The 16,806-nt window shown below is 36.4% G+C and overlaps 1 protein-coding gene across 2 annotated transcripts in view; it reads left to right on the plus strand.

Annotated features, from left to right (window-relative positions):
• Nucleotides 1–16,806, plus strand: part of CHRM3 (cholinergic receptor muscarinic 3) — a 340,041-nt gene that overhangs the window by 15,621 nt on the left and 307,614 nt on the right. For both annotated transcript variants that reach the window (XM_045011685.1, XM_045011691.1), the window contains exon 2: nucleotides 6,982–7,096. The gene's annotated coding sequence lies outside the window, so the exon portion shown is untranslated. The remainder of the gene's footprint in view (nucleotides 1–6,981; nucleotides 7,097–16,806) is intronic.

The following is a 16,806-nucleotide window of genomic DNA, read 5'->3' on the forward strand; positions in this document are numbered from 1 at the left end:
GGTCTGATCTGTGATTTTTTTTTCACATTGACCGCCTCTCCTTATTTTTTATCATCTTTTCTGCAGAGCTGTCATCTACAGTGCTATCAGAACCCCTAATGTTTATTAGCTTTAACCTCCACCTGCAAGTTCCTTAATATTTCCACTAACTTTCTGGCTGAGGAAGTCCATCAGTGCTATTCATTAAATTCATTAATCAGCTGGTAGAGTCATTTAGTGAAGTGAGACACTCAATACCCATAGGAGTTGAGTGCATTCCACTCCCTACAGGCCAGCCTAGCAAGATGTGCTGTCTGGGAAGCACATGTGACTCTTCTCTATGGCAGTGGTCAATGAGCACCAAGGAAGCTAAAGTTTCCAGCAACTGTTGTGCACTTGTTTTAGTGTTATCTCAGACTTGTGCACCTGGCACGTACTTTAGTTTTTTGTTGTCCCATTTTCTCTCTTAAACTGTCAATAGGCTGACAGTATACCTCACCTTATACAATAAGATTTTATCCAGTAACTCAAATAGATTTTGAAGCTTCCATTTTTTTCTTCTTTTCTTGTTCCTGAGAATTCCAGCTCCTTTTCAAGTTTCATAATCCCAGTAAGTGTGTGTAGTGGGTATTTGCTGCACCAATTTCGGTGCCCTACATAGCAGAGAAGAGGAGAATGAGTGACCCTAGTGAGAAAGTTAAAAACAGAATCTGAATCATCCCTGCATTTCTCAATCCAAGTGCACATGGCTGAAGTTGACATGCATTAAGAAGGAACTGCCATGAGGAAGCTGGCTGTTTCAGCTTTATTTCTCCCAGGCAGATATTACAATATAATGTTAAAAAAAAGTTCTCTTTTTTCCAGTAGAGCTGATATTTTCAGTGTGTTCCAGATATTTAGACATTTATTGTCAATTAACCCCAATTCAATGACAATATACTAGTTGCTCTCTAGGCGGATGCCGAGACACTTGTATTGTATTTTGTTCTCGAACCTTAGTAATGGTTAGCCCTGGAAGAGTAAATACATCACTTTCTAGTTGTCTTCCTTCTTTCACTTTAATAACATAAGTGTATATTAATGTTTTATAGTAGAAATACTGCTTTAGCTTTTCACCATTTCCTTCTCGTCTTCTACACATGACCCGACTGCCTCCAAATCCACATGAATGTAGCTGAGGGGTATTGATTTCAGGTAAGTTGCTTATTTATAGTAAAAACCACGAGAATATCAGTAGCTGCACAGGATATTCTTGAATGTCATTCCAGAATAATCAACAGAATATAGGGGAGAGGTCATGTACAGTAGCTGATTCTTTTGAGTAAAATAAATATAAATGCATGCAACTGCCATTAAACATATGAATGCCCACTTTTGCTAGACAACGGAAACCACCGTGTGTATGTGTGTGTGTCTGTGTATATATATATACTGGTCTATTATGTCTGTTTTCTGCTGCTTAGGTGGTGCAAAGTGGCTGTATTCTGGTGGGACATGGCCATCAAAGAATTTTCTTTGTAGAGAGGAAATTTGGTATAAAGCTGACCGAGGTGGTAAGACCAGCCTCACCACCTCTGGCATGGAGAGGAGTTGGGTATCATAGATGAGGCAGAGCGGAATAACAGATGACTTCAGGTTTCTTGTATCACTGGTGGAAATTAGAGCAAGTCCTCAATTGCTCTAACGTGTGCAAGGAATAGATGGTGCAGTGTTGTAGAGCCACTACTGCCTGCCTGAGGTGACTCCCTTATCCCACTCCTCCCTTCACACTCATTACACTGAGTGGAGCTTTGGCCCAGTTAAAAATGTACTCCTTTGACTTCACATAGGCCGGTTCTTTTCCATCACTAAGGCATTATTATGACAAAGTAGAGACATTGCCATATATTGATTTGAGGAGGAAAAAAGATAGTGCTCTGAATCAGTGGCCACCTCTTCCTTTATAGTTAGACAGATAAAAGAAACAATAACTTGGAAAGCATTGTTAGCTAAATCACTGTGATTATTCAGCTTCATACAGTACATAATATGTACTGAAGATATAGCTGAACAATCAGGTTTTTTGAAAATGCATTACACGTTTTCTATTAACATTCCTTTCTTCTGGAAAGAGAAAATGTGATACAATATTACGCTCTTCAATCTCTCAGCAGTTGATTTCGTGCTGGAAACCTAACTTGAATGATAGTTACCCTTTGATCAGCCAGCGACCCTTTTTCCACACATTGTCACACATCATCCATTCTAGTTAATTCATCTTATTGCTAAAACTGTATAGACTTGAGGGTTGAAGTTAATTGTATATTGTAGAATGGTTTTTAAAATATGTATACTTACATTTAAAATTGATAAAACATTCATTTCTTGGTGGTGGTGGATTTTTTTTTAACACTTGTGTTGTGGTCGTGCCTAGAAGCCAACCAGGCTGGGACCGTATTATGCTAGGTGCTGCACAAATATGTAGAAAATCACTGTCCCTACATAAACAGTTAACATAGTTTAAAAGACAAGGTGAACCAGAGGGCTGATATAAGCACCCAAGTCAGACTAAGGGTTTAGCGGGAGAGAAGATAACAAAATAATAGAATTTGCCCAATTCTTAGCCATTCAGAAGCAGTAATCATAACTCACTAGCTGTCTGTTTTCAGGTCGCAGTTTACTGTATTCTTTATAGATAGAACTTATCAGAAAATGGAGCCTTCTTCCACAGAAAATTTTGAGTTTTAGTCAAATAAACACTTCCCTGAAAACTGGGGAGGTGTTTGGAGGAAGGAGGGAGTGACACTTATGACTCTATAAATACTACTACTACTGAGAATATGTAAAAAAAAAAATGCATACAATGGTTAAAATGAAAACATTTACTGCACAGAGGTATCTGAGATAATTGAACCTGTGTTATCTCTGATAATACTGTGTGGTAAACATTGCATTTGTGTGTGTGTGTGTGTGTGTGTGCGCGCGCAACCCTTGTATGTATAATTTTTCATAATGGTCCCATTATTTAACATTTGTTGATAGTGCCGTAAGTATGAATTGTGGTTTACATAGTGAGTAAAAGCCACGTCTCTGGATCAGAGATTGTGATCTGTTATTTTCCCTCTCCATCTCATTTTTCATATTCTGTAATTGGTAATTAAAATATATATTTACACACATACATTTTATAGTACTTATGGTACTATACCTACAACTTACTTTATCAATAGGTATGCATACATTTTCAATCTTTGTCATAATTTATATGAGCACTTTTCTTATGGTCTTCAGCTACATGCAATGTTTAGACCCAATTATGAAGTTATTTCTAAGTAACTTGTAACAAAGTTTTCTTGGAATGCTTTTTCAGTGAAGTATATCTATATTCTAGCTTTCACTGATAAGAAGGTGAGATAGCTATCTATACGTGTTATAGTGTAATCGTACAGTTGATTTAAAGACTCTGTCCTCCAGAGAATTTTTTAGATTTGCACAGTGTGTGGCAGTGCAGGTTTTTTTGTATATGGACCAGTTAGAAAATGTGTAAAATCCTTGAAGCCACAGAATCATGTATTGAGTATGCATCCTTTGAGGCTCTTGTGAATTTTTGTTTCCACAAAATCTGGCATAAGCTACTTTTAAGAAAACTGCAGTGGTCTTATATGAATAATTGGTGACTTGGGCCAAAACTTTAATCTGCTCCAGATTTGTTCATTATCAGTGGGACAAGTTAATTAATGAATTCATTCATTCTCCTTTCTTGCTGTGTGAAGCAATATATGCTATTTTTCCATGTGTTTTTAATAAATTGGGATTGAACTTAGAAAATCTATCATATATATATATATATATATATAGCAAGAGAGCATCAGAGATTTTAAAAATGATTGAATAGTTTAAAAAAGCTTCTAATGCAGACCATTTTCATAAAAAAAAGTTGCTAAGCACTTTACATGGGCACACAGTGTTTTTGGATTTCCACAACCAATAGCTGGCAACTTCTTATCTGCTGTATCTTTGTTGCAGTGTACCCATAGTTTATTTTAACACCTACTCCTCCTGTATCAAGATTATTAAAGAAATATAATGTCAGTAATGATACCATCTGGAGCGATAGCTCAGTGGTTTGAGCATTGGCCTGCTAAACCGAGGGTTTGTGAGTTCAATCCTTGAAGGGGCCATTTAGGGCTCTGGGGCAAAAATCAGTACTTGGTCCTGCTAGTGAAGGCAGGGGGCTGGACTCAATGACCTTTCAAGGTCCCTTCCAGTTCTAGGAGATTGGTATATCTCCAATTATTATTTATTTAATTTTCAAAACCCCAGTATTTTAATCTGGCTCAGACCTATTGGAATCAAAATTACATATATTTATTTTCTTTGATTTTACATTTTGGTGAATAAAAACTGATGCATCAGGTGGCCAAATATATATGTTTTGGTTCAGATACATACTCAGGTACTGGGAATAGCACTGGATGAATGAATGACTGGTTGAGTGAATAACATGTCTTGTTACCCATGTTCTTTGGATGTGCTTGGAAAATAGTTATCAGTTAACTGTTAGAGGGAGAACATGCAAAGAACTCACCAATGTTGTCTGTATCACTGCTGAATGCTTGAAATTAACTAATCAAAGGTCATTTCATTGATTGTGAAACGCATACAAAATGCTCATGGGTTTCTACTTAATTGTCAGTGCAAGATACTTGTTGGAACATATACCAGGACAAATTGTTGTATAAATTTTATAGACAACATCTTGTAGACTATTTTTATCATTAATGATCATTTTAGCATGAAATAACTTCTCTGATGATCATTTTAAATGAAACTAAATCAGTTGCTTCATCACATTCTGTCTACTATACTTGTCTTTGTAGAGGACAGTCCAGCATTTGTCTTTTTGAATTTTTCATTCGGTTTGCATTGGAGGTGTCGTATGCAGAGTCTAAAATTTGTTTCACCTTTTGAACAAAGCCAAAATTGTCCAGAATAGGCCCAAGATACAGCTTCACCTTTGCCTTGGAGACTGTCTGACTCTGGACTTCAGTGGCCATGTGGAAGTCTGTTGAGCTTGCTGGAGCTCCCTGTAGGCACTAGAATCTACCCCTGCAGATCTGATGGCTGGATTATAATTTTTGTGCAGAAGTGTCTCCCTTTCATGTGGCTCTGTGTATTACTTTGTTTTTATACATGAAACACGTGAAAGCAATTCTCAAATTCTATGTTCTTATTTCACCTCTGTGTATGTTAACTAGCAGACAGAACAATGTTTTGACTACAAGTGACTTTTTTGATACATTATTTTTTTTAAACATTTGTATTTCAAGCATTCTGTAAAAATGAAATTAATTGCTTTACTAACAGTAATGGGCTCATATTTAATAAATTGCAATTATGCAATAAACAAACCTCTCCCTTATGAAAGTGCTTTTTGTTAGTTGTTTAATAAAAGCTTCTCTGCATTGGTATTTATGTTTACATAGTTCATTTTTCATTTCATTTTGTTTTCTGAATGCATTCAGGAGTAGTGAGGTCTTCTCATGGTATTTCAGCTCCTGTATAGTGCAAATACCATGGAAAGACCAGATTCTCATGGGGTTTTGACTCTGTAAAGATGTCTTTGAGATATTAAAATAGTATAAAACATAAGCACAAGTACTCTTGAATCGGGTTACTGTGGTACTCAGATGTAGAGATTGTGAGTCTGGTCCTACAAATCTTCATTCTTGTGAGTGACTTGTTCTTAATCATGTGAGTATTCCTGTTAGCTACTGATTCATAGTTCACATGACTATTTACTGTATTCACTTCTATTTCTATTCCTGTAAATCAGAAGATGCTTTTGAATGTATAATGTTGAGTGAAAACTATGGTGAAGGTATTGCTTACTGCGTGGGTAATACATACCACTATAGAAAAGACAAGTCTAAAAAGTACTTTTAACAGATTTCATATGAGCTTTTACTTGTTAAAGACAACATGTATATAGATTGTAAATGGTAAAGGCAAATATTTTTAGTATTTTTTCCATCTGACATTTATTTAATGGACCGTAAATGTGTGTAACCATTCATGATTCTTATGTGGTATCTGTGATATGACCTTGTTCTATATCCTTAGTTCAGTTTCTAGGCAAAAAGTGTCCATATTGCGGTTAGTACTAGCTGGCACCAAGGAATGGGCATGGAGACTGGAAAATCCTCTTATCCCTTTTCTCAAAGTCATTTAGGCATTTTGAAGTGGCCTTAGAATAGGCCAAATCCTGCATTCCTTGGATCTGTTTGTACAAGAAATGTGGGTGAGGAGCTGTTGGTCTGTGATCAATCTTCAGTCTGTCACCTTCCATGGGAGCTGAATTTATTTCAAAATAGTGAAAAGAAAATGACAGTGAAGCAAACAAACTTTAAGAAGCAAAATATTTTAATCCACATGTATGGAGATTAAAGGAAGGGCTGTTACAGAGCGATCACATACCATTGCTTCTGTGCACACTTCATGATTATTTATATGTTGTTTTGGAGCTGGATCCTTGGATGAGCTGTAGCAAATTTGCACAGCTCTGTTCCTAGGTACTTGAGGATTCCCCTTGCATACAACTATGGACTTTTTATTTAGTTTACATATACGAATGTTGAGCCTTAACAGTAAGTTCTGCTGTTTACGTTCCTGAGGAAAAGAACAGAAAGAGATCAGGATAAATTAGTCTAAACTGAAATATGTCTTGGGAAGAACACTGATTTATGAACCAATTATTTAAAAACAAATAAACAACAGTAAAGGGATTTGAATCCTGAAAGGTCATCTTAAAAACAAACATCGGAAAGAACTGTAAATGAAATATTTAAGCATAACACTACTTGTAAGTTTCCTGCCAGATGATGGTAATAATCAAATAGGTTATAGTGTAACTGTTTTGAAAGATGTTTTTAAGCAACTGCGAGATTTAACATAATACATTTAATAAGAAACTTTTATTTCCTATTGTCTCAGTATCTGAATGTTTGTTTTTTGTTTTTGAAGATTTTGGTGGTTATGGCAAATCTTACAGCAATGAGTGGTGTAATGAGCTGCAGGTTGGATGAGTTACAGTCATCTGCAACATGACATACCATATCAAACTTCTTCCTTGTCATTGGTAAGTTTTTGTTGTTGTTGTTGATTACCAAACATCTATTACAGGGGTCGGCAACCTTTCAGGAGTGGTGTGCCGAGTCTTCATTTATTTACTCTAATTTAAGGTTTTGCGTGCCAGTAATACTTTTTAACATTTTTAGACGGTCTCTTTCTATAAGTCTATAATATATAACTACACTATTGTTGTATGTAATGTAAATAAGGTTTTTAAAATGTTTAAGAAGCTTCATTTAAAATTCAATTAAAATGCAGAGCCCCCTGGACCAGTGGCCAGGACCCGGGCAGTGTGAGTGCCACTGAAAATCAGCTCGTGTGCTGCCTTCGGCACGTGTGCCATAGGTTGCCTACCCCTGATCTATTAGATGCTTCTTATTAGGGTGACCAGATGTCCCGTTTTTAAAGGGACAGTCCCATTTTGGGGGACTTTTTCTTATATAGGCACCTATTTACCCCCCACCCCCGCCAATCTCCTGTCCCATTTTTTCACAGTTCTATCTGGTCACCCTACTTCTTATTGACTTAATAGAATTAACTTATTATTTGGAAAACAAGTATGTTTCTTGAGCTGTGAAAGCATGAGAACATTTGGAAAAAAATCTCCTTTGAAATATACCTTTAGAAAAGTGTAGCCATTTTCAGACATTTGTACATTAAGCATCTTGGGCCTGATTCTCACACTAAAGCCCCTTTATATTTCCAGAGTTTTATAAAAAGGCTTAAAATAGGACAATTTACTTTTGGTTTAAGGCCATTTACACTAGTGTGAAGGGCCCTTAAGGTAAGTGAGAATAAGGTCCAAAGAGATGTTTATGATGTATTGTATCAGAGATATCAGACTGTTTAAAGAACAAAAAGTTTAGAAAATAGATTTTAAAAATAAAAGCTAAAACAAATATTTAAATGGGAGAAAATATTTGAGGGGTTGGGGAAGTTTCGCTTTATATTTTGTACTGTCTTTGTTCTTTTTATGTCCACAACTAATCTGCTTACAGTATTCAGAAGCAACATTACGTACTGGATGCACAATAATATTTTTTTAAAAATCCAAAAACAAGGCTCCATGTAGTATAACTGAGCCATTATTTCTGGTTTACACAGTGTTCAGATATGCAGTAATGAGATCCAAAGTACTACTTGTTCATTTGACTCAGCTTGAAGTTAAACGTTGACAAACCAAAAACAGATATCAAAAGTTCAACAGACATACATCTAACTCACCAGAAATAGTAAGTCAGTCTCATACCCAAACTCCAGCTTAGGTCTAAGAGGTTCTCCTTTTTAGGTAACCAAATCTGGGCTCTCTGTACTGAAAGATGGTTGTCTAGTTATAAGAAATGCTTAGTTTGTCACAAGAATAGATGATCACTGTTAAGATTTGCCTACTAATGCTTGTTATAATGCTAAGTCTGTGCAATATCCCACGTGGGCTCAAATTAGAAAATAGATTAATTCCTCTGTGAAAAATACCTTTTCTTTCCTCTTGCTATCTAGATTTCAGGATCCTGGCTATACAAAATGTATAGGAAAGAGGAAAGGAAAGAGACTAGCATAGAAAAAAAAAAAGTAAAGGCATTAATCAAATTTGTACTCAAGTTGCACTGATGTGCAGTAATAAATTGTGACTGACAATGGAGTTTTCAATGTCCTCATTTACGCTTGCCAATTCTGAGGTGTGGTAGCACTCTGTTCCTTTCAGTGTTGAATACAAATAGATCTAGATTTTTACCTGTGAAATTCTTTTGCTAGAAATGTGTTCTTTGCTATAGTGAAATATAACATTTTTTGTTGTAAAAATTATCAGATATGTGAACTGTGCCAGTTTTATAGTGTATTCAGTATTTTGCATAGTTCTACTAAAATAAAATAACCCTCAGAATCCCTTTTAGGGGAACTACCACTGCTGTTATTTTTGGGTGTGTGTCACTTTCATGCATGAGTTAATAATATCAGTCCTTGGAGAATATCTTCTCTCTGCCTGTTCTTCATCAGCACCTGCCTGTTTCTCTTTTTCAAACACCACAAATGCAGTGTTGTCTCCCAGGTACTGAATGTACTATGATCAAACCAGGGGACTGGTTAAACAGCATAGACAGCATCACCTCATTTGTCTCCTCTGGCAAATTATTAAGCAAAATGATATTGTTTGATGGGTTATCTGACACCTGTTGATTCTGTGATGCAGTCCCTTGGGCATTCATTGATTTCTGTATTTTTTTTTTCCTGACCAGGCTTTTTATATGCTGCATTAGCAGAGTGCTCTAGAGACTTGACCTCATTCTTTCCTTTTTTCCTTATCAGCAAGTGTACCTCATATTTCCAGCTTCTGTTTTTTGCATACTGACTTATCATGAAATGGAAAGTCTTGTGACACAATTGGTGGAAGAGCCAACTTCCTTAAATATAAAAAGCCTGTCCATCATCCTAGTCATGAACACCACATTATTATGATGATTTTTACAGAGATGTGATGCTTTACTGAACAGAACTTTACTGAAGTTACTCGTTCTGCACACTAGTGTGAGATTAGAATTAGTGTTTTGTACATGGTCAAACTGAGAGAATAGCGAAATTATCTCATCAATTTAAAAAAATTATTTTCTATTACTGATGAAAACCCTACAATTTCCCCAAACACATAATGTCTATAAGATGCAATAAGTCTAATGCCTTGCTATGTTAAATCTGTGACTCTCTTGAGTCAACCTTCTCAAGCAGGGAGGCATTTTGTAATGTGTAAAAATGGGGATGGAGAATCTTCATCCCAAAACTAATTTTTCACTTGTGGTTTAATATATGAGATTAGGACTACTGTGGTAAAAGATCAGCCACCCTATAGCACCAGCCACCCTATAGCCAGACAAAATCTGAAGACAGTTTTCAGGATATTAATTAAATTTGTTCTGGCATTACATTTCTCTTATAGATTTTCCTCACTCTCCATTATTGGAAATTGGGCTGCCTGTTTATAAAATACCAAATCCTAGAGGACTTGAAAGGATACCTTGTCCAATATTTATTTATTTAAGAGCCCCAGTGTGGTCGCAGTTCCACCACAATTACTCCATGAGCCATGCCACTGAAATCAGTAAGACTACTAATGGAGTTAAGGTACATGAGAGTGGTGGAATTATGCTCTTATACTACGTGCACATCATGAGGTAGAGGTGTGATTCCCAGTTTGTGTATACATACTCATGCTAGCTTAATGAGAGCTAGCGAAAGTATAAATAGCAGTAGTAGCCATCAACCCCGTGGGTACATACTCGGCACAGCTAAGCCGTTCTGCCACTGTGTGCGCTACCTTGGCTACACTACTGTTTATACTCATGCTATCTCTCCTTGAGCTAGCACGAGTACATATATGCAAATTGTGAATCACACCTTTACCTTGTAGTGTGGACAAAGCCTTAGTAGAGAAGTTGCACTGAGGTTGTAAGAGAAGGAGGGGAGCCTAAGTAAAGGGGGAAAATCAGATTTCTAGGGGGCAAGGAATGAGAGACTCTAAGGTGCTTCCACAGTACCTTATACCTAGCTCATTCAGTATGTAGCTGGGCCCAGCCCTCATTACACTTGACTGTTAAGCAAAGCCAGTTCAATAGATGCTGTAATTTTGTTTGAAAACTGCATTTAAATTTTGGTCTCCTACTACATATATTAGAACTTTTTAATATTGAACAGATGTTTCAAAATATTAAATGTGTGACATCTTTACATAGGGATGAAACAAAAACCATAAAGAGAGGATGCCAGATGCTATTCATTAGACATTTATGATAAGTAAGAAGAAAATATATAAAATGGAAAACTCAGACTTACAAACAAGATAATTTGTTCGTCATATGTTAAGTAGTAAGATCAAAGAATAAACAAGGACTCTTTACTGGATAATCATAGTACTGTAGCTTACTTTGAGAGTATACTGACAACAGATCTAAAAAGGCAGGGAAAAGGTGCTTTACTAGCAAGGTGACAACAAATCTATTATGAAAACTTTACACCTTTCTGTTTGAGACAAAATAACGAAAAAATAATACAAATGAATTAACCTTTTTTCCTGACTAAGAAACAGAGTTTACCCAAAAGTGTAATACTTGCTACTTGTGTTTCTTTAGTACCACTAAGGTAACAACTATTATGGCTAGCATCAACAGTTATAGACAAACATTATGAACCCATCACCGGTACCACCCTGGAACTTTAGGGAAGTATAGACCTGGATAAAGATTCACATTTGAACTTCACAGCTCATGTCTGTCTCTCTAAAGATCCTCTACTAAACCTCACAAACCTAGCAACACTAAGTTAGGAGAGGTTTGGATTTTGTTCTGAACTCTGGCTTGAACCTGTCTTTACTCTGCTTATCAGAACTCCCAGATACAATGGTGTCTGATTCAGGTGGAATATTTCAATTTTGAACTAAATCACTGCCTATCAAATAGTAAAATTCTCCATTTTGTTTCCTACTTTAATGTTTCCAATGTGGTAATTCAAAAGTCCATGTCACATTCTGTTTATTCCTTTTTCTTACTTCATTGGTCCACTACTACAGCTAGCAATGATTCAGCTCATGAATGATATTCCTAGGTGGATTTTACCTGCCAATCTAGTAGCAGGACTGTCCTAACCCATCATAACTGGCAAGTTAGCAGGATGGTGATAGCAGAGAAGGTGAATTGAATGAATGGCAGCAAAACAGATGAGCCTACTAGTGCATTATTTATGGAAATAATGGTAATGCTACTGATGTGTACTGGGGTGAGATGCCTGCAACTAATAAGCACAATGGGATGAATAATTGTTAGTGTTTGTCCTTAAATTTCCTGGTTTTATAATTAGGATTTATAATTAGGTCCTTGATATTGCCTCAATGGTTGGGCACAAAAATTCAGATAATATAAGAACTGATCAGGAAATGTCCTTCATTTTTACAAGCATCTCTGCACTTCCAGTTCATATTGCTGTTGAGAAGTGGAAGCACCAAAATATCCCAGGAATCTTGTGCAAAGTACACAGGAAAAAAATTCAACAAAACTACAACAAAGTTGGCTGTTAGTTAAGGAAAAATCAGCAATCTAGTAACCCAAGAAGAGTAGCTACAATTGTGTTTTATAGTAAGGGTGACTAGTCCTCCACATTTCCCTGATAATATTTCAGGCCAGATTTTCCCATCCTTACATTGATCAGTAGCATAGGGCCTGATCAATGAACATTTCCATTGATTTCCATTGATTTCACTGGGCTTTGGTTGAGACCCAGAACTCACAAATATTCCCATTCTTTTCAATGCATTGTGAGTTCAGGTGGCAGAATCTGGCCTTAAAGGAGCTATTGCAGGAAGGTGCTTCTTTTAAAACAGATGCTAAAGCAGATTATGCTCTAACTTTTTTGCATCTTTATTTATATTTACTTGTGTGTTTTATATTTTCTAAGTTATTTGTTTGATGCAGCTCCTTCCTATCTTGGGCAACAAAAGTTATCTTGGAAAATGGTTTAGAGTCTGAACAAAAATGATCCATGAAGTGTGGAAGGAGGCTTGCACAAAATAATATTATGATGAGGCTTGTTTTATAAAGTGTATGTGATTTAAATAAGCAGGGACAAAAAGTATGCTGTGGTACCAGATTTGTTGGTTTCAGTCTCAACTCAAATGGAATCATATTACTATGTAGCTAGTGGATTAGCATTCAGTGTTTTTCTGTCTATCAGCGTAAAGTCTATTTTACAGATTACAAAAATTAGCCAAATGTATTGTTTCTTGTTGCAGATTAATGGCTTGCAAAGCTTTACTAGAAAAAAAGACTATTTGTGAATTACAGGAAAGTATGCACAAAAAAATTCTTGAACTTAAGTTTCTCATTCAGAATTGCTGGTTGTTAGTGGTATAAGAAGATCCCCTATATGGCTAGAAGATATTTACACTGTTATACTATAGTACTGGCACTGATGCACACAGCAGTTAGCCTAATAAAACTCTTCAAATGCTTCATAATTTGCTGGTGTGTTAGTGCAACATTTCCAGCAAGCTCAAAAATTCAGTGAGTAACTCACACTGTTTACTGTTGCCCATAGAACTGCAGTGCAACCTACAAATGTGGATCTGGATCCAAAGCCCACATAAGTCAGTAGGAGTCTTTTGATTGATTTTCATGGGCATTGGATAAAAATATTAAAATGGACATACCTTATAAGACCAATGGTCTATCTAGCCCAGTATCCTGTCTTCCAACAGTGGCCAGTGCCAGGTGCTTCAGAGGGAACGACCAGAACAGGTAATAATCAAATGATCCATCCCCTGTCGTCCATTCACAGCTTCTGCTAAACAGAGGCTCAGTACACTCAGAACATGGTGTTGCATCCCTGCCCATGCTGGCTAATATCCATTAATGGACCTATCCTCCAGGAACTTACCTAATTCTTTTTTGAAACATGTTATACTTTTGACCTTCACAACATCCCCTGGCAAAGAGTTCAACAAGTTGACTATGTGTTGTGTGAATACGTACTTTCTCTTGTTTGTTTTAAATGTGCTATCTATTAATTTCATTGGGTGGCCCCTGGTTCTTGTGTTATGTGAAGGAGTAAATAACATTTCCTTATTCACTTTCTCCGCACCAGTCAAGATTTTACAGACCTATTGTATCCCCTCTTAGTTAGGTTCTTGATGCTTTATGCCAGCAAACAAATGAAAAACAGGTTAGGAAACTGTTAACTCAGACAAGTCAGGATGCACAGAACTACAAATATCGTCTGCTGAAACCCAGACCCCATTACTCTGAAAAAACCCACAGAATGTAGAATTAAGCAAGTCATTGCTGCCGCAATGGAGGTAGAATTCCCAGTGGAAAACTGAGATACAGGACACCTAATCTGAGCCATTGTAAATTAAAAACAAAACAAACTAACAAAAACAAGTAAATCTTCTGTTTTCTAGCATCTTGGACTGTAGGAAAATATAAACATAGGATCATGGAAGGTAATTGCTACAGCGAATGTGAAAGAAAGCACTACCTTTTCAGCTCTGGAGAGCTATGTTCAAATCCCATGATAAGTCACAGGTGAAAAAGTATTGCTGTTTTTGTCCCTGACTTTCCTAGGTATTGATTCATATTTTAAAACAACTCCATAACTTGGTACAATTTGCGGTTCTGTCATAGAGAAGAATGAGGATTTGGTATGACATGGATTTTGTGCAAGTCTATGACTGAGGTATTTTGGCAGCTGTATAAAGAAGTTTGCATGGTCGCCTGTCAGTACAAAAGTTAGAGACTAAACTCCAATTTCATACTTAATGCTATATTCTCTCCTACACTAGTCTGCTTGGCTTCGGGGAAAGTGAAGGACCTTTAGACTGCTGTAACTTATGACAGCTAGCCTTAAGGGGCCATATGTCACCCTTTAATTGGTGAATCAGAGGAATACCTCTATTTCTTGTCTCTCCCACCACTTCGTATTGTAACCTTCTGACTAGGGAGCAGGAGGCAGTTGGCATAGGATACACCAGCTGAGAATTTTTTTAACTGGCCAGCTGCTTCCAGATTCCAGCCACTTTGCACTGCTTAAGTGGTACCAGAACAGGAGCAGAGAAACTAGCCCTTGTTTTTTTATCAGAATGCAAAGACAGTACTTAAGGCAAAATAATATGAGCATGTAAAAATAGTAAATATGGGGAAATAGGGTGATCTAAAGACTATGACACTGAATTGTTCAGGTCACAGAATGTGAAGAAGACTACTTTAAAGCTTGTAAGGCAGTGCCAGTAGGTGGAGCTAGCAATTGGGCAAAATCATTTCACATTATTGTATGGTATTCAGAAATAAAAGTATAAATGATTTCATCTGCTCTCAGTTGGTGATATATGCACAGTTTAGTGTGGATTGGCCTAAGGGCTTCATAGAAGAATCATCAAGTAATTTTAGCTTGACTCCACTGTTTTGTGAAACTCAATTCCTATCTTGTATTGTAATATTATAAATGAGATTGGTAGATTCTATGTGGACCCACACAACAGTCTGGCAGAAGATTTTCTTATCTGGTTCCTTGTCAGTGTTCATCATCAGCATTTTAAACCATTGTTTTCTTATTGTTTTAGCTGAGCCTACATGACATATAATAATAAACAGAGGTTCATCACATATGCTGTCCTCTTTGTCTTCAATAGTATGCATCTTGATTTTTCTGCTCTTGCAGGTTGAAAGCTTTTGAAATTTTTTCTCCCTCACATTCACTATAAATAGAGACAGAGTGTTGAGCATCCACCCGCTGAAAATCAGCTTCCTGGAAGGTGCCTCAAGTTGAGGACTAAAAAAAAATGGAGGCACCTAAAATCACTATCTTCTGAAAATCAGTCCTTTAATATCTTCAAAACTCTATACTTTGACAGCATTTACAAGGTCTAGTCAGTGGCCATTTAAAGTCCACAGAAGTCTGATGGAGCATCCTGATGTTCCTAATCTTTTTTTTATCCAGAATAGCCTAGATTTAGTGACCCTCTACTTTTGTATGGTAAGTGTTCCAAAAATGATGAAGGGCTGGACAGGAGCTTCTTTGTAGGTGACTGGTGGCAGAGTTCTTAACTAAATGATAGTTTTAATGCTGTTGGGGTTATATTACAATATTAATAATGTGTTAGACCACCCAGACCCTTGTATAGACATCTTTGTTGTTTGCATTTATATAAAATAAATAATCTGACAGTTAATAGCTTCAAAAATATGCCGCTCTAACTGGGAATGAATGAGGGAGGAGAAACACAGTTCATCCATAATCAAAGTAAATAAAAAAATAAAACCTATCTATGTGCAGTGAACTTTTGAAATAAATCAGAAAAAGCCAAACCTAAATTTAACCTAAATTTAAAAGGGTCTTAAGAACCCTGAGGTCCTTCTGGGGGTGAGAAAGATGGGAGTTCTTTAGAATGAGAACGAGTTTGTAAAGAGTGTCAGCAAATACATTTTGTAATGGTGTAGTTGATCATCATGATTCAATAAAATATGAAGTACAGGTATATTATTTTTGGTATGACCAAGCAATTGTCCCTGTGAGTGGTCTAAATTACCTACTTTATAGCAAGGAACAATTTTAGTAAGAAGTCCTGTAATTAAACTGACACGTTTTGAGACCAATTCACAAGAGGACTTTCCAAAATACCCCTCCCCCGCACACACACACACACAGAATTCAGGAAAAATGCAGAAAAAATCATTATTTCATGACTTTCCAGTTGATCAGATACATATACAGTGTTTAATTCTCCTACTTCAATTATGCTCCTAGCTTGAGTAGCAATGGGGTTGGAGGGAGTAGTGTTGGATAAAAAGAGAAGGATTCTGAAAAGCAATTTACATCTCTCAGCTAAGGGAAACAACATATATAATGTTAAAAGGACTAACAAATATTTTGGAAGGGGAGGAATGAGATTCATAATTGTAATTCACACCATGAAAGCATGCATGCACAGCTAAATAGTCATTTATTGCTTATAAATAGGGTATAAATGAAAGCTGAGTAAATATTCAGGATTATAGATAAGATATGGTTATTTTTATTGCTTTCAATAAAGGTGTCGAGGTACAGAAAATGTGTTCATTTAGATTGAAACTGTTGATAATACGTTCTTAACAAAGCTAAGCAAGATTTCTTTGTCCTGTTCTCCCCCCCTCCCAAAATATTTTTTTTAGAGGGAAGAAGCCTTTATTTTGTGACTGACTTTCC

This window comes from Mauremys mutica, chromosome 3 (assembly GCF_020497125.1).
Source record: "Mauremys mutica isolate MM-2020 ecotype Southern chromosome 3, ASM2049712v1, whole genome shotgun sequence".
NCBI lineage: Eukaryota > Metazoa > Chordata > Testudines > Geoemydidae > Mauremys > Mauremys mutica.